This window comes from Pinus tabuliformis, chromosome 1_2 (genome assembly GCF_031772625.1).
Source record: "Pinus tabuliformis cultivar Carrire ecotype Pingquan chromosome 1_2, CPIR1, whole genome shotgun sequence".
NCBI classification, from domain to species: Eukaryota; Viridiplantae; Streptophyta; class Pinopsida; order Pinales; family Pinaceae; genus Pinus; species Pinus tabuliformis.
This window is the reverse complement of record NC_142298.1, coordinates 528,955,659-528,978,493: the sequence shown is the minus strand read 5'-3', so window position 1 is coordinate 528,978,493 and position 22,835 is coordinate 528,955,659.

Genomic DNA, 22,835 nt, shown 5'->3' with positions numbered 1-22,835 from the left:
TCATCTAAAGGAGACGTGCATGCTATGAACACCGCAAGTGAAAGGAACCGAACCCATCAAATCTACGAAACTACATCTGAGGCTATAACATAATATGAAGGCATCCGGACATGTGGGGGGTTACCTGAAGGACCACCCCCTCATGAGGTGTAAAACATCTCACACACACCCGGGAATCACTGGTACAATCTGTTGTATCACTGGACCATCAAGTGTATGAATCAGGAACATGAAACAATCAAGTTAAAGGGAAATAATGATTCCCTATGCTCGATCTGAGACACCGAACAAGAATGGAAGTCGAAACCAAGATACAATTCCATCTAGGCCATTCTCCTGGGATAAATGTGCTGATGTCGATAGAATAAGGCCTACCATTGGTGAGGCAATGAGGATCCTCAACTAAGGCATGAGGGAAAATAGTAATGTGACTGATGGACTGACACCAGAGACAATGGGGAAAATGGGACTGAGGGACAAACAAACGACTTCCCTTATTAGAGCATAAAGTGTACGGTTAACTTGGCAGCAACTAACGCGACTCTGGAGGAGATGGTGGATAGTATGATTGGAGGCAAAAATGGGCAACACAGGATGAACAGTATAAAAATATGGATGGAATACTATGACATGATATAATGGCATGTGAAACAGACTCCATGGATGCAAAGGTGACTCATTGTGGATGCTCTGAACAAGGGTGACTCGATGACTCTGCCACACAGAATAGACCCGGTGGGGACCATGAAAGCATGAGTAAATAATCAATACCCATGACAAGAATCGACACATGAGATTAAAAGCATTAAGGGAAGGTTGTCCCTATGGTACAAGTGTCGCATATGAATAAATTCGATTTTAAGAGGCGGCAAAGTGACCCTTCTTGGAAAAATGGTTTCCAGGTGAAGTATCCAATGGTATTGACGGTTCATCAAATGGAGCTACGGTTTGGTCACAATTTGTGTCAAAAAAACTGTGGCTTTTCCTATAAAAGGGTGTTTTCCTTCCAATTTGAGAGGAGGAGAAGGTCCTAAATATTGTGGAGATCGTAGCAGACAAACCAACCATCGGAATCGGGATTTACTAATTTTCAGCAAGTGGCCTTACTTGTCTAAAGATGGCCTTAATGCTTCTTGGAACGATGGTTCCTTGTGAAGAATTAAGGGAAGAGAAAAACGAGAATGAACTACTAGAGGAGGTCTAGAATCATCCTCATGGACGAAGTTAAACATGGGGACTATGTGGACATAAAGTAGAATATTTAAAGATATGTTATTAAACATCTATGATATGTGATGTGAATATGGTTCACTGGAGAGGCTGGTAGGACAAACTATCCAAGGAATGGGAGGATAATAGACCATACCTAGATCTGGTGGGATATAGGTCGAGACTTATGTTAATCAATTGTGAAGATGGCCAGGGGAAAAATCATCATGCCCCCAAGCATGGGATACTTCTTGCAAACATATGTGATGGAGGGGACCAATATGGTATGCAAAGGTGGGGATGATGCCCCCTAGCAGGAGGAGTTTGTAGAGCGCCATTGTGTTTCGAGTGCTCGAAAAAGGGATTCAAGCATCTCGGTCCAACTTGGAACAACATCCTCCAAAGGATGATAAGGAGATGTAGGGGCCTATGTGCCCCCAGTATGTTATGGGCGTACTAGATGTATTTAGAGTGGTGGACTCCAAATATGGAAGGAAGTACGCACGATGGTGCATATCGTCCCAAGGATAATCAAGGGTGGCCATGGCTTCCATGATGTCCTCATCATAATGGATGATGGGGGGATGGGAGGAAGATTGACTACATGATGCGATGGCGGTACTTGGTGCATCATCTTGAGAAAGGAGATTCACATACACATCATCTGGAATGGTAGACGACGAGCTAGTAGATGGAAGATCTACGGATGTTGAGACCTAGGATTCTGTCGAAAGAGGTTCGATAGAAGCGTGCACAAAAACCTCAGAAAGGTTTTCCTTCACGGAAGTCAAGGATGACGAATGGTAAAGGATATGGCCTATGGAGTCCGTCATCTTGACATCGGGGGAGGGATCACGATGGTGGGAACAGAGTTCCCCTATTCTGGTTTACTAGTGGTACCAGAATCCACGGGTAGAGGAGTAGGTTATCCACTACGAGTGGTCTCATATTCACAAAGTGCCTCAAGGAAATCGCAAAATTCATCGAGATGAGGGAAACAATGGGAACAATGACCATGATGATCGCACAAGGCACAAGGGTGATTTTTTCATAACGCTCTGAGTCTTTTGGCTGGACTCGGTAAGGTAACTTGGAACTCAGGGATATTTGACTCAAGGAATGTTTCATGAACCAAAGGTTTGATATGAGGGAGTTCAGGATAGTTATTGGTGGCATGGCCAACAACCTCACACAAAGCGCATGAAGGTGTCGACTTTGGAGGCTTAGGAGTTGAAGGAGCTTAGGGATCCTTGTCCTTAAGTTCTTTCCTCTTGGCTTTGCCCCCCTATCTGGATGCTTTCGCAATAAGAGTGGGTTCCTATTGAGGTTGCAGTGGAACTAGAGTAGTGGTAGGGGCTGTAGGGACCAGTTGAACCAGGGTCATAGCATGATATGGTCTTAGCTGATGAGGAGGAGTGCTTGCAGGGGGGTCAATGTACCAGACTGGGATCCCCAAATTCATATTAGGGAGGACCAGCGAAGCCATGACATGGATAGAAAATATTTGAGGAGGAGAAAACAAGAAAGGTATCTGGCCTGTAGGGTAATGTCCCGGTGGAACAACTCCTGGATGGTTGAGACCTAGAGGAACAGTTCCTGTTAGGAACATAGGAGAGGCACCCACAAACGGAGGAGGTCCTGGGGGGTGGATCTGAATGGCTCAGCTCAGATGGTAACAATAGGGTGCTGAGGAGCTAGATGTTGATCATATGTACCAAACTGCTTGTGAGCAGCCCGTGACACTTGTAACATGCAAACACTCAAAGAGCTAGGCTTCGAGATGAGAGGGGGAGGACCAGGGAAATCACCCAACAATGAGGAATATTTTTATACTCTGGGTGAAACACTGGTGCGAGGAGTGGCAGAATGCTTATTGGACATCAACGATATAATGGACTCATGGGAGGTTAAGTATGATGGTTCATAGTATGTCAACTGATTGATGGTGACGATCTTTCCTTCATGGGGGAAGCACATCTTGCAGAAAACCACAAATGCAAGGGCTGACATGGCATAAGTGTAACTACGACCTAATAGAATGTTGTAATCTAAAGGGGCATCAATAACTTCAATGTCTACATGGACAGTCTTACCCGCAAGAGTCACTAGACATTTGTGATACATGCCAAGAGGCTAGGAGGAGTGATCATCCCAAGCACGCAAAGTGATGGTGGATGGGGACAGATCAAGTGACTTAAGTTGTTTCCAAACAACAGCATACATCACACAACTGGATGCACCTTCGTCAATAATGCATCAGGAGATGATGGCATTACAGACTCAAACTGGTAACTGGAAAGCAATGGATGAAGGTAATGGGGTATGTTCTGATGTATCAATCGAGAAGAAAATCAAACAATTGTCATAAGGATCTACTACACCCAAAAAAGTCAATAGAGATTTCTTTTTAGATGGGCACAACTAGAGTACTTCCATCGTTGACATGGCAGCAAGTGATTGTGCCAAGTCATCTACTATACTGTATGTATGGGTAGCTCGGTTAGAAGCCACGTTACGGTGTAATGGTCCCTTGGGGATCTTAGGAATTGACTCAAATTTAGGTTGAGGGATAGGTAGAGGACCATTTGGTGTCGTAAGAGGATCAATAGGTGCTTTGGTTTTGGACTCAGTTGTGGACGAAGTCAATGGCTTGTCATAATGAGGTCACCGAGTTTGCAGGTTGATATCAGAGGGATTAACCTTATCATAATTCGTCATGAGGATCTGGTAGTCACCAGGACCAGAAGGTTGGGGGGGTGGGCTGCTTGACCTGACTAAGGTTGAGTAGTGACAAATCCTTGCTGGAGGAAAGGATTCGTAAGTATTGTCAGTTGAGATGGCACAATATCTTGAGGCGATTATTGGATAGGCAATTGACCTCTAGAAGCTGATTGAGGTTCCCACATTTGGCGCATCTAGGGTAAGAGAGGAAACTCATGTGTATAATGGCCATGTACACCACAACATGCACAAGGCTTGTTCATATGAATAACCTTGTTCTTCTTGGGCTAAGTGCCATGTTGTTGATTGTTGGTGTTAGGATGGTTCCCTTGGGGTTCACTAGGTTGATTCCCTTGATTGCCCTAGTTACCCTTGTTACCATTCCCCTTATTCTTTTTCTTCAAATTTTGGGGATTGATCACACTCTGTTGTTCAAACACTTGACCGTGAGGGGGTGGTGGCTGTTGGGGCTAAGGGTTCATGGGAAGTTGCAGTGCGAATGCTTGAGGGGTTGGAGCACTCGGCTATGCATAGGGATAAGATGGTGGAGGGGAAATGGTTTGGTAGATAGGTTGAGCATTGGCTGGCCCTGAAAACATGTTTCTAGCGGGATGGGTATAAGTGTTGGAGGAACTGGTGCTCCCTGCAGATAGCCATAACTTTGCTGAGTATATGGCAAAGGATGTGAAATGGCTCCAACGATACCATCGGTGGCTTGAGATGCCGTCAGTGCATCAGCACCACCAGGACGGGGGAGGTATAGAATGACAGTATAGACATAACTAGATTGTTCATAAATCAAGTCATATCTCAGAGTGGTTTGGAGAGATTCTTCCTTTGTCTAAGGAAAATGAGAAGCGACATCTTTGGAAATGGGCGATAAAAGGCTCCTAAGAAACCAATCGAGGTAGACACAGTCTTCAAAGGGTGGGGCACGACTTGTGCTCCTCCTTCTACGCCATTCTTGAACATGATCAAAAATATGAGTGGCAAAGGATTGATGGAATGCGATCAAGACCTTTGTACCAATGTCATATCGGAGAGGTAACTGAAGAGAGGAATGCTTTAGCAAGAATCGCGAAAATGGAATGAGAGGCAGTGGGCTAGTCTACATACCATTTTGCAGCATCTCTAGTAAGCATGCGTTGGAACAACTGAAGACGAATGGAGTCATCAATGATGGAATTAGATGAACACCACATATGGAAGGAGTGGGCGTGATTGGTGGGGTCCTCTCCAGAATTACCCTCAAACTTGGGAATGTTGGAGGGAATCTTAATCAAAATAGTTAGCCAACCAACATCCTGGTTTATAGGGTCATTTATCAACTAGCTAAAATCTGGGAGGCTTAACCCTGCCATAAAAGGTAGCATGGGAGCTGCCGGAACGTTTCCTGAGATGATTCCGCTAGATGTGACCACTGGGATATAACTAGAACCAACACCTGGTTGGGTTCCTACACTAGCAGTGGGTCCAAACATGGTGACGGTATGCAGTGAAGGAGGCCCGGAATCAGATGAGGAATCAGATGAACCAGGAGAAGAGTTGTTATGGGGACTCAGGGGACTATGAACTTGAACCCTGCAGGGAGGAGTAATATGCCCAAGCAGAAACTGGGGATGAAGGCGTAAGAGTCTCCACAACAAATGTCTTTGTGACGCAATGGTGGTAAGACACAAGTGACATGGAAATGGTGAATGGAGATCAACAATATACTTTTGTCTCTGTGTGGGGAGATAAATTCATCAAGTTAAGTCTTGGCTTGGCAGTGTAAACCAAGCGCCCTTTGCTTAAGGTGTGCTTGTGTATGCAAGTGTGTTTATTAATTAAGCCCAGATTGTGTTTGAAGAAAAGAAAAAAAATTGCTGAAATAAACTGAAATTAAAAACAGAAAATGGACAACAAATCAATGAACTAAACCCCACCTAAACTGGGTTTGCAAACACTGTGCTGGTTGGTGGCGAAATCAACTTAAAACACACTAAAAAGTCTAAGAGACATAAGCATCAGTGTGACTGGGATCAAATATTAACACTATGTTGTTGGAAAGTGGTGCAGCAATAGCAAAAAACCAGAGAGGAAAATTGCTACAAAAAGATAGGGAGATGGGTGTAAGACCTAAGGAAACCAATGAGACCCTAAGGAAAATGACTAAACAAGGTTTAAGATTAAACTTTGGATGGAAACAACCTATCTTTGAAGATCTAAAATAGAACAATACAGATATGGAAAATATGGTTGAAAGCACTGCAGAAACTCAAACTTCATATTGAGCTAAACTCCTCTTATAAAGGTGTAAGTGTGCTAGAAGCCCTAAGGGGCTAAATTCCACTTCAATGAGAAAAATAAAGTAGATCAAGGCCTAAGTAGGAAAGGACAGTGGTCACCCAACCGAGTAGACAGCTCTCAGAAAAACCCAAAAATAGATTTGAAAAAATCCTAGAAACCCTAAAAATCATAGGTACTAACCTATTTCCTTGGAGATCACACTTTTGGGGCCATAAGGTGCGCTTTAAACCTCTAGATTGCACTTTTGGGGCAGAAAAGTGTGATTTCTGCTCCTTGATTCCCGGTTGGAAAGTCTCGGAAAAAAATTCGTCTCTGTCACCGCTGGTTCCTATGACCTGCAGAAAAGACCAAAAAACTTACGGAAGTTACAAATTTGATAGATCTAGGGTTAGAAAGCTAGTAAACAAAATTAAGAGACTGAAACAAAAAAGAAGAAGAAGAAACCCTAAGCTGAAAACTGAAGGCCACCCAAGTTTCTGGATCAGAATTAAATCCCCAGTGGAGTCGCCAATTTTGTTATAATGTTTTCTTCTCAAAGGTGTACAAAAAGAAATCACCTAAGACTATAGATGACAAACAATCTTAACAATATAAATGGTTGTTGAACATTGTAGATCTGTAGCAAATGATAAAAACAAAACCTACCAAAGCCCTGATCTATGGCACAATAATAGTTAAACAACAAAATGAAATAGTAATAAATGCGGATAACTCCAATAATCCAATGGAAACCAGATATACAAAGAATATATTTTATTAAAGAACACTTGTGAAGGGAACAAATAAATGTTACCAATCCCCCTCTATGGGATGGGTTCTTGGCTATCCTCAAACGTATTCAGCTTTTCGATAGAGTCTCTCTCCTCTATAATTTGTAAAACACAGCAAATGAAATATTTGAGTTGGGTGAGAACTCAAATGGGAAAGAAAAATGGTGTCTAACAATGATAATAATCAGAGTTACAACCGTGAGTTTAACAATGAAAATGATCAAAAGTGAATAATGAATGGAAAACCCTTCTAATTATAACAAAATATTAGGTTATCCTTGAATAATGACCAATAATAAAGTATTATTAACCCCATTCTAGAAATAACCACTTGGAATATTTTATTATATTTGGTTAGGAGGGAAAAAGTATTTAAACTTTATTTAGAAATAATAAATAAATAAATGATTTATTTATCATCTCAAGAAATATGGTTAAGGAATAATAAACAAATAATGATTTATTTAATTATTCCTAAGGGATTTAGTCAAACTTGACAAGGAATAATAATTAATTGTTCTAGAGAAAAAATAAGATAATTAATGATTTATCTATTTATTTCTCATGACTGGGTCAAATGTGACAAGGAATTACTTAAACAATGGTTTAAGTAATTATTCCTCGAATATAATTAAATAAATAGTGATTTTTTTAATTATCCTTCATGGGTTTGATTATGAATTACTTAACAAGTGTGGTTTATTAGGTAATTTCTCACAGTGAAAGCAATTTTACTATGGTAAAATTGGTCTTACATGGTGTACTTCGATCCATCTAGTAAATTAAGGCTAGATGATAAATTTTTTGTTGATAACAATGAAAAAGAACATGATGGAGTTTTCTTTTGTTTTTATATTGACTCCCTAAAACTGAAAAACGTCAAGCTTTACTTTCTCCCGGCTTGTTAAAATTTTAGGGTAAAAGAACTGAATGAGTTTTCTTTTTGTGTCTTTTTCAAACTCTCAAAATAAAATGACATCGAGTTACTCCTTTACTGGACACGTAAAATTAAACATTATAGGACTCATTAAGCATAATGAGACCGAACCATTCCTTCTTAGGGTTCATTAAAAATACTAGAATGTACTCATCTGAAGGATGAGCTTACAGGACAAGCATATGTTATCCTCCTCAAGCTTGTAAAAAATAAAGAGGTACTTGCCAGTAATGGTGGTGGGAAATTGGGACAAGATGTTCATTTTACATTCATCATAAAGGAAATATGTTGCTCTTGAACACGACACTCTGTCACATTTATGTCTCGGTTGGGAAACACATTCATCTTACAATTAATCAAACCTCATTGAAAGTCTTCAGCTGGTTTTGAGTATTATAATTGAGTCAAATGCTTCCAAGTCAATTGCCGTGTTGTTATGTGTTTAAGAGAAGTTCAACCTCGGTTCATGTTCCTTTGTAAATCTTAGCCTTCAATCATGTCGGCCATCCTTGAGTCAGTCCTTGTAAACTATTTTCCAAAACTTGACATTGTGTTTCATGTTGTATGCTTTCCTACAATAGGTCACTTCCTATCGACTTCAACTCATTATATAGGAAGTTGATATAGAAACCTTCAGAACCTAGAGGCTTGCATGCCTTAATGGAAGGCTTCTCGCTTTCGATGATAGGTTCTCATCATTGGACTTCGATCGAAAGATTCTATGTGTTCAACTTCAGATCACTTGTTTGCACTTCATATATTCTACTAGGAGTACCTTGAGAGCCATTGTAATTAATGGAGGTTTCTCTCGCACGTGTTAACGGTTAACATCAATGACCATTAATCAAGTGGTTTCTACCATGTTTGACTTCGAGACATTCAATCGCATCGATAGATTCATACTATGGATCGAGAGACTGAGATTAGACCCTAGATCTAGTTTCACCAATCCAGGTTGTGAGGAATTTTATATTCTTGATCATGTAGACCAATTCATAATGGATGGTTGTGTCCATACTGTGTCTACTATTGATATGATTCTTGAGTTTTTCTGTACTTGTTCATTGAGTTAGTTTTACTCTGAGTATGGGAATTGCTACCACAGTGATGATTATATATATTTGCATCATAATAATTGGATGTTTCTTGTAGGTTTCCGACCATTGTCTCTAATCCAATCTTTGGCATGATAAATCGCTTCAATATTTAAAACTTATTTTTTAGACTTCGCACTTTAGGGGGAAATATGTTACACATCATTTTTTTCACCATGATAGTTGATAGATATAAACAGATTTCTCACCATTCGTGAACATGTTTCATTGAACTCCCTTAGAGGTCAAACAATAAAAAATTCCTTGAAGAAGATGAGAATTTTGGGGAAAATGACTTGTATACCTTGTTAAGTACAACCTGCGCACTTTTCCTAGAAGTTTATGTGCATTCATTGTACTTAACCCTGAGAACAACACATAAATGTGTTATGTCTGAAACTATAGAGAGCACAGGTGAAACAAAGAAAAGTAAAAATAAAAAAGTGAGATCTAGAAGCATTTTTGGGTGAATATATCCCAATTGAAAGATCCCAAGTCATATCTATTTGATCCAAACCCCTCAGATGATGGACCTGATGACCTTTCCTCAAGGAGCCCTAATCCCCCAATTAGGGGATCTCATCCTCCTCTTTTGGATCTGAAACTTCTTCCTCCTGGACTATAAATTGACTAGAGGGTAGAGGGATTGAGGAGGCCAGAAAATATAGAATTATGCTATTGAATTGAGATTGGAAGGCTTATCATCTAAGGAAAGGGTTGGAGGCATTTGGGAGGAACTTCATGACATCAAGGCAAAGTTGTAAGGCTCTTAGTTATCCTTGAATTAATACAAATGAATCCTTTTTCCATTGTATTGTTGATGAATGATTTATATTTCATTAGATATTCATTAAGGAAATTTCAATTTCTAATCTCCTTGATCATTAGATTAAGCTTGTTTGAATTTTTATGTTTCATATGCCTTTGATCTTTCTTATGTTTGTGGTTGTAGGTCTTTTCAAGCATTGGGAAGCTACATCAAGACAAGTGAGGATATTCATCAAGCATTTCACAAATAGGTGAGAGGCTTATTCACCGTATTTTATACTCATAATTCAAACAAAGTAAGCTTAGTGAAAGAGCTATTCAATTTCCTATTTGTTTCTAGTTTCCTTTAGGATCTAGGGAGATCACTCTTGTCAATAAGATGCATTTATTTTCCTAACAGATGGTTGCTCTATGAGTAATATGATTGGTGCCCTTAATAATTTAATATTAGAGCATGGTGTGGAACTGAAGGAAAATATTTGATAAACATGCTCTAATCCTCATGAATATGAAATGAAATAAAATGTCTCATTATGATGAGTTTCATAAAGAGTGGACTCAAAGAATTTATGAGGTCAAAGATAGTAAGAACCTTTTATGGAAACAAGTTTATTTGGCTGTTATTCCTAGCAAATTTGTTGAATATTTGAAAACACAAGAAGTATTCAAGCAACCTTATGAATTGTATACATGAGGACAAATTTATTCTTTGATTACTAGTGCATTAGTAGGCTTATGCACTAATATGAAAGTTAGCAAGTCAATACAAAAGATGTTCAGACTTCCTAACAGCAAGTCCATTTGTGAAAAATATGGATTGAATATAGATGACCTTGTAAGAAGGAAGTAAAAGGCCAAAGATCCTATGAATATGAATTATTTAGGAAAATAAATTAATATTTTGAAAAAGTAAGTAAGTGAGATTAAACAAAAGATGAAAGAGTTAGAAAATCAAAAGGGGAAAGAAGGTCATTGGGCAAAGGCAAGAAATTATGGCATTAAAAGACCAAGCTTCTATCCTGCAACCTCCTCCTTTGGAAGATGCCCGTGATATGGTAGAAAATATCAACATCAATATGTTCCATATGCCAAAACTTGAAAGTATAAATTCTATGAGAATTCGAGTTATTCAACACCAGATATTTCATAATAAGATTGCTTTAAGGATCAAAGGTCAAAATTTTAATTTAAAATCTCTTATTGATTCAGGTTCTGATATGAATATTCTGCACAAAGAAAGTATTCCCTCCATATACTGGTACAAGAACAACCAATCTGTAATTTGTCTTGGAAATAAATCAATCAATATTTAGTATGCAGTCCCTAAGGGAAATTTATGTTTTGAAAAAAATGCTTGCATCTGAATTTTCTAGTTGTACAAATTCATATTGATTGTATATTAGGAACACCTTTTTTGGCAGTTATTGAACCACATGGGTCAATAAGAACTAGGGATGGAAAAGATAGATACTTCATCCTATTTCTAGATCTGGAACAAAAGAAGAATCAAGCAAAGAAAATTATTCTTCATTTTATTTCAACCCTTAAAATTTCCACCATGGTCCAAGTAACTGAAACGATAGCAAAAAAAATAACGAAAATAAAAGATTTGCAAAACATGAGATGTAATATGAAAATTTAAGAGTAGCTCAAGACAAAAAAGGTCAAACAAGAAATTGAAGAAATTGAAGAAAATGTTTGAAGAAGAAATCTGCTAAGAAAATCCTATAGCATTTTGGGAAAAGAAGAAATATTTTGTAGAATTACCCTATAAGGATTCATACATATGAAAGGCATATAAAAGAATAGCAATCCTAACTAATGCTCAATACCAAAATTTGTGTGAAGAATAAATTAGAGGACTCTTAAAAAAGGGCCTTAATAGAGAATTCTAGAGTCCTTGGAATTGTTATTGATTTTATGTGAACAAGCATTCTGAGCAGATTAGAGGAGTTCCAAGATTGGTCATAAATTACAACCCTATGAATCAAGTACTAGCATATGATACTTGTCCCATACCTCATAAATCAAATCTTGTGAAAATGATTGTTGGTGCAAAAATATTCTCTAAGTTTGATTTCAAATTCGAGTTTTTGCAAGTTCTTATGAAAGAAGAAGACATATTTAAAACAAAATTTAGTGTCCTTGTTGGCCATTATGAATGGAATGTCATGCCATTTGGACTTAACAATGCACCTGCAAAATTCCAGAGAGTGATGGATAAAGTTTTGAAGCCTTATTTTGACTGAATGATTGTATATATAGATGATATTTTAGTTTTTCAAATTCCATTGCAGAACATGTTGAGAAAAATACTAAGAGCAGGGTTGAATAAGTATTTTTTAACTTTAAATTTCAAATTTCACATACTGAATTTTGTACGCTACTGTTCTTAAAGAAACCTTTGTATGTACATGACTTTGGAGAAAGGAAACAATGTATATCTAGTTTACTGATTTTTCATGTGTTTTATTAGATGATTACCTTTAACCAGTACTTAAATTATTTAAGTATGCAACAAAGAATATAAAGAAATCACAACAAATAAGAATCACACACAAAACACCAAGATTTTAGGTGGAAAACGAATGTGGGAGAAAACCATCATTGTTGTTGTCTTTATCTTCATTCTTATTTATAAAGAAAAAAATTCATTACAATTTTGTGTTGATGTAGGCTCTTATTAGTACACAGGAACCTACCTGCAGGAGGCTACAACCTCCACTCGTTCTTCAACTCCTACAAGAAGGGAGCTACAACCCCCTGAACTTGTTTACCAACTACTACTGGAAGGAAGCTCCTACTCCCTTTCTAAAGGTTGCAACACTCAACTCCCTATGGAACTCTTTTTAGAATGTTTCAAACTGAATCCACCTATCAAAAATCATCACGAAGCCTATAGGCCACCTTTCATCATATTTTCAAACTGGACCCATATCAACACTAAATCCAAACTGACTTCACACACTGAAATATTGAATCTGAGTCATTGATCAACTGAGTTACTGAAGCATCTAAACATTGAATATAGAATGAAACCAAACCAAATAAATATTAGAAAATATACAATACTATCCTGAAAAGAACCTGCATATATACTCACTTCCTATGTATCACACCTGCATATAGATCTTAAATCATATAAGGTTGAATCATGAAGTGTTATAATATTGAACTAATTATTGAATCAAGTACTGAACTATTCACAAATCATTGAACCAATCATAGATCACCAAACTGTAGCATCATTACTAACCAATATTCCAATCATGAACAACCAACTCAATCAACACTATCAAACAGATATCAACACGATCAAGCCTTCATCGAAATTCAACAACAAATAAATCAAACATCATCAACTGTAAACATCAAGCATCAGTTCAAACCTTAGTTTGTATATGTTACTTCCACAAGGCATATCCACGTATGTACACACTTACCATACAAAACACCCACATACAAATCTTCACAAAATATATATGCTACCCTACAAAGACAGAGTCGTGTATGTACACAGCAATTTCCAAGCATAACTGCGTATAGATCTGAAAATTTTCGCTGCAAACAACATTTCACTTTCTGCAACGTTTATTGTCAATACTACAAACTTCTAAATAATTCATTTAGATCACAACATCATTATAATTACCGGTTCATCATTATTAGCTATTTTAACATTTGCAATAAGTAAATACGTCAAGCATATATCTAAACATAATTCAGAGCTTTCAAATCTAAGCCTTCTCCTTGCTCTCTGGTGCACACCTATTTCAGATCAAATCACTCATAAACAATTCACAACTTGCACACACAACACCTTGATCTCCATATCCTTATATAACTTTTTCCTTAGCCAATACCTCAAGTAAATACCTTGGTAATGTCGTTAGTATTCGTTGACGGGATCAAATAATTGTTGTTGCTCCAATTACTATGGGCCAATACCATGATAAATACCCCTGGTAACCTGTTTACCATGGTTTGGATTATGTACGTGAATTTCACGTATAGGACGGACGTATGTACATGACCCTTCTTCATAGGATCTGTGTATACTTTCTCAAACGTTACTTTTATCATTCATTTGTCTCTGAACTGGCATTTCTCTATCCATACCAATTGTACCAATCTACATTAGTTACATAATCACCATGATAATATTGACATATTTATTAAGTAGGTTGTTATCAAGGACAACAAATTAGCCATAATGCCAACAATCTCCCCCTTTGGACTTGACGGAAACCACTTTGGTGTTTGGACACCATTTGCAAATACACCTGCAATCACCAAGACTTGTTTCAAACACACCAAGCTTCTCTCCAAGCATTCTTTTTCAAACATCAAGCCTCTCTCCCCCTTTGACATCAAGGGAAAAAGGATCAACCAAGCTGAATGAAGTATTTTCTTTGTAGTGTTGATTGTTGTAGGTATGATCTGTTGAATGAAATCTACATACTAACCATGCTCACCCTAATGTTATGTTGAACATTTTGAAGGTATTCAATAGAGTACAAGACTTTATGGCTCAACAAAATAAGACCTTTCCTATCACCAATGACTTATGACTTACATGAGACACCCAACATCTTGGATTGGCATATTGACCCAAAATTTTACATCAATTTCCTAACATAATCAGATTACATACAAGAAATGACTTGATCTGAATGGCCCATTCATGGCCGAATTTTACAATGATTTACAACATGGTTCTTTTCATGACCTTTACATCAAGAGACATATATCACATACATAATAAAAAACAAGAACCTCAATAAGGAGGTGACAAGGCCATGATAAACATTAGAAATCACCATGCACCATATGGGAATCTGTAGCATAATCATCTCATAATAGGAACATAGACAACAACATGAAGATCATCATCATTAAGAATATATGTAGGATAATATAGTGTAGCATCATTCTCCAATATCACCAACCTATGACCAGTTAAGCAATACTTCCAAGCATTACTGGTAACCAGTAACAGAGTGACAACAACATATGTATCTTCAGCAGTAGTAATAACCATACATTATCAATGATATGAATCATCATGCAACAAGAAATACTCAAAAACCATAATACCAACAAAGAAGCATAGTAGGTTCTTCCCCTTAACCAACAGACTATAGTAGATAAATTTTAGACCCAAAATATCAAAAATGAAATAATAAAAGCATATAGGAAGCTCCCCCTCAGTCTGTACCACTTCTTTTCAATCACAGAGAATTATACACGACTGTCCAACTCAAAAACTACGTACATACATGACTGTCCTTCATGTACAGAAGGTAAACTTTAGTAATTTACAATCACGTCTCCCCCTGAACATGATATACATGTTAGAGAAATTAGCAGAGAGATGAAGCAGGAACCATTCCTAATTTCTATCTGAGATATTCAAAGGAATCAAGTGGAATTTCCTTTGTAAATATATCTACAACTTGTTCCTTTCATGGAAGACTCTCTAGTTTGACCTCTTGTTCAAGCACTTTCTCTCTCATAAAATGATAATTGATTAGAACGTGCTTGATTTTTGAGCGCATGATAGGGTTCTTAGAGATACTTATGGCACTATTATTGTTATAGAGAATAGGTACATGTTGAGGACACGTGACTTGAATATCTTTCAATGTTTGGATCATCAATAGAATTTGAGTACAACAAGATGCAACAACAACATATTCTGCCTCAACAATAGATAAAGTGATAGAGCTTTGATTCTTTCTGAACCATGAGACTAAGAAGGGTCCCAAATAAAATGCTCCTCCACTAGTACTTTTTCAATCATCAAGATTACCTGCCTAATCCATATTTTTCTATAGACCAAAATATTGAGTTCCTTGCAAATACTTGAATATTCTCTTAACTACTAGGAGACGAGTTTCCTTAGAATTTGCTTGAAATCGTTCAACAATGTCAATTGCATGCATAATGTTTGGTCTTGTACCTGTAAGATTAAGAAATTTTCCAATCATAGATCTTTATTTTGGTTGTTTGATTGAAGGTGAATCATGATTTTGTCTAAGATTGCACCATGTTACCATTGGTGTGCATACAGGCATGTAATCTTCCATTCCATATTTCTTCAAAATCTATTTGAGGTACTTGTTTTGAGAGAGAAAGATACCATTATTAGTTCATTGAAGTTGAAGGCCAAGAAAGTATGTTAGTTCACCAAGTAGAGACATTTCAAATTCTTGTTGCATAACTAAAGCAAATCCATGACTCATAGCTTCTACATTACTTCCAAATATGATATGATCTACATAAACAACAACTATCAAATGTTTGTGTGTATCAAATATGATATATAGGTTGTTGTCTGAGGACCCATTTTTGAAACCTTATTGTTGAAGATACATATCAAGATGATAATACCATGCATGAGGGCCTTGTTTTAACCCATATAATGCCTTTTTAAGTTTGCAAACAATATTTTTATCATTGCCAAGAATGAACCCCTCAGGTTATCAATATAAACTTCTTCTTCTATATCTCCATTTAAAAATGCACATTTAACATCCATTTGATATACTTTAAAGTTATTAAAGCTTGAAAATGAAAGAAACATTCTTATGGCTCCAAGTATAGCTACTAGGGAAAATGTTTCTTCAAATTATGCACCTTCATGTTGAGCATAGCCTTTGCATACAAGTCTTTCTTTGTTTCAGATTACTTCTCCGTTTTTATTTAGTTTGTTCTTGAATTCCCATTTTGTCCCAATTACATTTTTATCATGAGGCCTTGGTGCTAGTTCCCATGTATGGTTCTTTTCTATTTGATCAAGTTCTTCATTCATTTCCTTAACCTAACATTCATATTTTCTTACTTGAGTCACATTCTAAGGTTCAATTGCAGATAGTAAGGCAAAATGACTAGAAGCTCCAACAAGATTTCTTCTAGTTTATATTCCTGCTTCCTTTTCACCTAGAATTTGAGATTCAGGATTATTTTTCTGAACATTATACCTTGATGGTGTCTTTTTTTATGTATTTGTATTTTCATTTCATTCTTCTATTTCCTTCTCTTACAACCTTCTGACTTGTGGTAGGTAGAGGTTCACCATCTACTGGTGCTTCTCTTTTGGTACATGTGGATGCTTCATCAATCACAACATCAATGCATTCAACAATATTTTGAATCCTTTTATTATAACATTTATATCTCTTTCTTCTAGAATAATATCCAATGAGGATTCCTTCATCATCTCTAGATTCAAACTTTCCAATCTTATCATCATTTTTATTTAGGTAACATTTGCTTCCAAAAGTTCTAAAGTGTTTGACAGTTGCAGGCTTACCAAACCAAAGTTCGTGTGGATTTTTTTCATTGTTCACACGAACATGAGATTTGTTAAGAATATCTACGACTATATGTCATGCGTCTCCCTAGAAGGTGAGAGGTGTTCCTAACTCATCAAGCATGGCTCATGCCATTTTTTGGACTATCCTCTTCATTCTTTTTTCCACTTTGTTGAGGAGTTTTAGCTATGGAAAATTGTCTTTTGATGCCATCCTGTTCACAAAAATTGAAGGAATCATATGATATAAACTCTCCTCCTCTACCAAATCTAAGGTATTTGATTTTCAAATCTAACTCATTTTCTACCAAAGAGTTGAATACTTTAAATTTATCAAATGCCTCATCCTTATATTTTAGTAAGTCAATCGAACACATTATAGTAAAATCATCAATGAATAATATGAAGTATTGTTCACCACAAGGAGGGTTCTTTCTCATAGGACCACACAAATCAGTATGAATAAGTTCAAGTGGCTTACTTGAAGTACCTTCTTTAGCTTTAAACTGAACTCTGGTTTTCTTACTAAATTAACATGATTTGCAGAGGCTTTTTTCACGTGGAGATATGTTGGGCAAGTCACGAACTTCTCGCATTCTGCTTGATTTGTATAATTGAGAAAATTTAAGATTCCCCAACCTTTTGTGCCAAAACCCGCTTTCTTCGGATTTACTTAAATAACAATGGTCTTGACCACCTTCTAACGCATAAATATTGCCTAGAGTTCTTGTTCCCTTTATTATGACCTTACATGTATCCACATTTCTTACCACAAAGTTCTTTGATTTGAAAATAACTTCATGCCCTTGGTCAAAAATTTGACTAACACTTAATAAGTTATGTCTTAACCCATCAACAAATAATACATTTCCAGACTTGACCCTTTTCTTCAACAACACAATTCCTTTTCCCTTGATAGCATCAGGTGAGTTATTGCCAAAAGTTACATTCTTTTATTTATTTATTTCATTAAAATAAATAAACTTATATTTTTCAACTATCATATGCTTTGAACATTCGCTATCAATATACCATAGATTTTCTTGATCCCCTGCATACAAAGCTAGACCACAATTTTTAGCATCTGTAATTTTCTTTTTTCCATATCTTGGGTGATATTGTATTCTATTCATGTTGGTAGGATGGTCTCGTTCTTCTTTTTCATTCAATTTATTTTTGACCAAAGTTGTTTCAAAGAGAACATTCAATCTCATTATGAAGAGGTGAGAAAACATTATAGGAAGATTCCTTTGCCCTGATCTCATTCTTTTGTTTTCTTTCTTCTTTAGTCATAATAGTTTTATAAGCAACAGAATCAACAGCTTTGTGACCAAAATTGTGACAAGTGAAGCATTTACCATTGAAGTAGGAATACCTGGGAGTATAATAACGTAAGGTTGTTTTGCATGAGAGGGATTTGATCCTTCATTCTTTTTCTAAGAACTACAATTCTGACGACTACTTCCTTTTACTGCATTGTCGTAGCTTCCTGTACCTATTTCAGAATATTTCATAGTTTTTTATGCTTCACCATTTGAACTATATCCAAGACTTATATTGATTAGAGGAGAGCATTGTACTTTGATGATTTCTTCTAAAATCTCAGATCCTTTGGAAAATATAAAATTTAGAGCCTTTGTTTTCTGAAGTTCCTTTCTTAGACACACTATTTCAAGTTCTAAATTTTCACAATGCCTTTCCTTTTTTAAAACTTGTTTCTTCAAAACTTCTTCAACCAATTTAGCTTCTTCTAAACATATTTTACCTGATTCATTTCTTCAAAAAGAGTATTTTCCTTATACATACATGTTTCCTTTTCTTATAGAGCATCCATAAAAACATCATCACATTCATCCACACATTTTTCTTCGAATGGCATAAGAAAATGATAATCTTAATCATATTCAACATCCTCACTATTAGAAGAATATTCACTATCTTCATGAGTATAAAATATTTTCTTGCTATCAAAACTTCTTTTAACATTTCCTTTTGGAACATTCTTCCCTTTCTCATGATTTCCTTTATAAGGGCATTTAGCAACATAGTGACCTACTCTTCTAGAGGAAAAACATTTAAAGGGAAGCTTACCTCTAAACCTGTCAGTTCCTACTTGAAGTTTCTTCACAAAACTTGCTTCTTCTTCTTTTGAAACATAACATGTCTCCTTAGGATCTTCATTTTCCTTTCCTTTTTATGTAGCTTTGAATGCAGCTTCTATGATATCTGATGGACCCCCTTTTCTCATTTCAAAGGCTATTAAAATCCCATGGAGTTGTTCAATAGTGAGATTCTTCAAATCCTGCATCTCTTCAATGGCAGATACTTTGGACTCGAATTTTGAGGTTAGAGATCTTAAAATTTTCTCAACAACAGTAGAATCCTTTATTTCATCAGCAAGATTTTGCATTGAGTTGACGATCTCATCTACCCTAAGTAAAAAATTTGCAATACTTTGATCATCATGCATTCTCAAAGTTTCATATTGAATTCTAAATTTTTGAAGGTTAGCATTTTTAACCTTAGCGTCTTTGTCATAGATTTGAATAGTCTTGTCTCATATAGCCTTTGCTGTATTCAGCTGCATGGCCTTCACAAATTTTGATTCAGCCAAGCTTCCTAAAATAGCATTGATTGCCTTTGCATTTGTCTCATATTATGTTTTCCCTACATCATCTGTGAGAATGGAGGTTGGGTATTGATACCCACCTTCCATAATTTCCCATACATCAGCTCCAAATGCCTCCAAATATGCTCTAATTCTGACTTTCCAAAATAAAAAGTTAGTTTCATTAAAAAAAGGTGGCTTAATAGAAAATGCTCCTTCTTGACTACTCATCTTGATGGATCTCCCTTTAAGGAATCAAGCTCCTTTTGAGGGACCTTCTCTTATATCAATCATTGAGAAAAATACTGAGGGTGGGGTGAATCATTATTTTTAAACTTTAACTTTCAAATTTCATATACTTAATTTTGTACGTTATTGTTTTAAAGCAACCTGCATATGTATGGGACTTCAGACAAAGAGAACAATGTATATCTAGTTTACTTACTTTTCATGTGTTTTATCATATTATTACCTTTAACCAATACTTAAATTATTTTCAGTATGCAATAAATCATATAAAGAAATCACAACAAATGGCCATCACACATAGAACACCAAAATTTTATGTAGAAACCCAATGTGGGAGAAAATTATCATTGATGTTATCTTTGTCTTCTTTATTATTTATAAAGAAAAAATTCATTATAATTCTGTGTTGATGCAGGCTCTTATCAATACATAGGCGCCCACCTACAGGAGGCTACAACCTCCACTTGTTCTCCAACTCCTACTGGAAGGCAGCTACAACCCCCTAAATTTGTTTACCAACTACTACTAGAAGGAATCTCCTACGCCCTTTCTGAAGGTTGTAACCCTCTGCTCCTTGTGGACCTCTTTTCAGAATCTTTCAAACTGGATCCAACTGTCAAATAAGCATCACACAACTTGTATGCCACCTTTCATCATATTTTCAAACTGGATCCATATCAGTGATAAATCCAAACTCACTTAACACACTGAAATAATGAATCTGATTCACTGGTCAACTGAGTTACTGAAGCATATAGCCACTTAATATATAACCCAACCAGACCAAATAAATATTAGAAAATATACACTACTATCCTAAACAAAACCCACATATATACATTCTTATTTTGTATCACACCTGTGCACAGATATTAAATCATGAAGTGTTATCATACATAACCAATTACTAAATCAAGTACTGAACTATGCATAGATCACTGAACCAGTCATACATCACCAAATCATAACATCATTACTAACCAATATTCTAATCATGAACAACTAACCCAATCAACATTGTTAAAAAAAGGTCATCATGATCAAGACTTCATCGACAGAAAGTAGCAAATAAACATCAAGCATCAGTTCAAACCTTAGTTTGTATATGCTACTTCCATAAGGAATATCTGCATATGTACGCACTTACCATACACAACACCCACGTGCAGATATTCACATACTAAAAAATATTTCACAGAATATATACGTGGCCCCACAGAGATAGATCCGTGTTTGTACGTAGCTATTCCCAAACATACCTGCATTTAGATTTGAAACTTTTTGCTGAAAATGTAATTTTACTTTCCACAACCTTTATTATCAATACTAGAGACTTCTGAATAATTCATTTAGATCACAGTATCATTATAATTATTGATTGATCATTATTAGCTATTTTGACATTTGCAATAAGTAATTCAATCAAACATATATCTCAACATACTTCAGATCTTTCAGATCTGAGCCTTCTACTTGCTCCTTGGTGCACACCTGTTTCAGATCAGATCACTCATAAATGTTGGCATTATGACATAGATTTGGCACTATGACACAGGTGTTTTCCTTGATGGCAACTCACTCAGATGACAGATCACAGTTCAGACTCACAGATTGAAGAAAGAGAGGTATACGCAGGTTCCCCATTGACCAAGCCGTGTGTACACGTGGGTTAGCAGACCAAAAGTAGTGTATAGCGTACACACGCACTTTCACAAAAGGAAAGGCACGTACATGTTGGAAAACTAAGTTTTGGTCCATGGTATTTGGTCCATGGTATTTTGATCCATGGTATTGGTCCAAGGTATCTGATCTGAAGTGTTGACCCCAGGTATTTGGTCCAAGGTATTGATCCTAAGTGGTTTTGGTCCATGGTATTGAGTAAGGCCTAAGATTATAAAAGGAGGAGAAGATCATTAGGCAAAGGCACTCAAGTATTGAATATCTAATGAAGAGCAAGATCTAGAATACAGGTTATTGGGTTATGGTGCATAGCTGGATCTGAATCAAGGATGAACCTTAGCACTTGATGAAGGATAAGATCTAATGATGGGTCAAGATCTTAAGGCTTGAAGTGAAGTATCTTTGTGTGGTTTTGATCTTTTATCTGAATAACTGGCGCATGTTGTAGTATGTAAATATGATGATCTGGGTATAACTGAAGTCTGAATTGTAGTAAAGATTAAATCATCATTTACAGATCTGTACGCAAATTCACTTTAGAAAAGGCGCATATACATGTTGGTTATGCATATCAAAACAGCGTATACATCTTAAATTTGATTTACAGATCTATACGCAGGTTCGCCTTGAGAAAAGTGTGTATGCACGCAGGTTTGACACATTGAAGTAGTGTATACCTCATAAAATATGCTTTAGCTACTTCTGTTTGTTGTTGCAGTGTTTTGGGTTCTGGTTACTGTATTCTGGTTACAGCATTCTGAAAAGTGATTGATTGATTCAGTTGTGGTTGGTGCAAAGGAGATTGGTTGATGCATATATATTTGATGTTTGAATGATGTTATTGATGGATCCAATTTGAAAATTTATGAAACATCGTCCCTGGAAGAAAAGAGAAGGTTGTAGCCTTCTGTAGGCCGGCACCTACGTACTAGTAAACATATCAGCTAGTACAAGAGCTAGGGGGTTGTAGCTCCCTTCCAAGAGAAGCTGGAGAATGAGAGAAGGTTGTAGCCTTCTGCAGGTAGAAGCCTATGTACTGGTATAAGACTGCACCAGTACAAAAATTGTAAAAAGAAGTTTCTTATTAAAAAGAAGATAGAAACGACTGCAGTAGGTGGTTTTCACCCACATTGGGTTTCCACCTTATATCTTGTGTTCATGTGTGTGATTGTCTATTCTATTTTTACTGCACCTG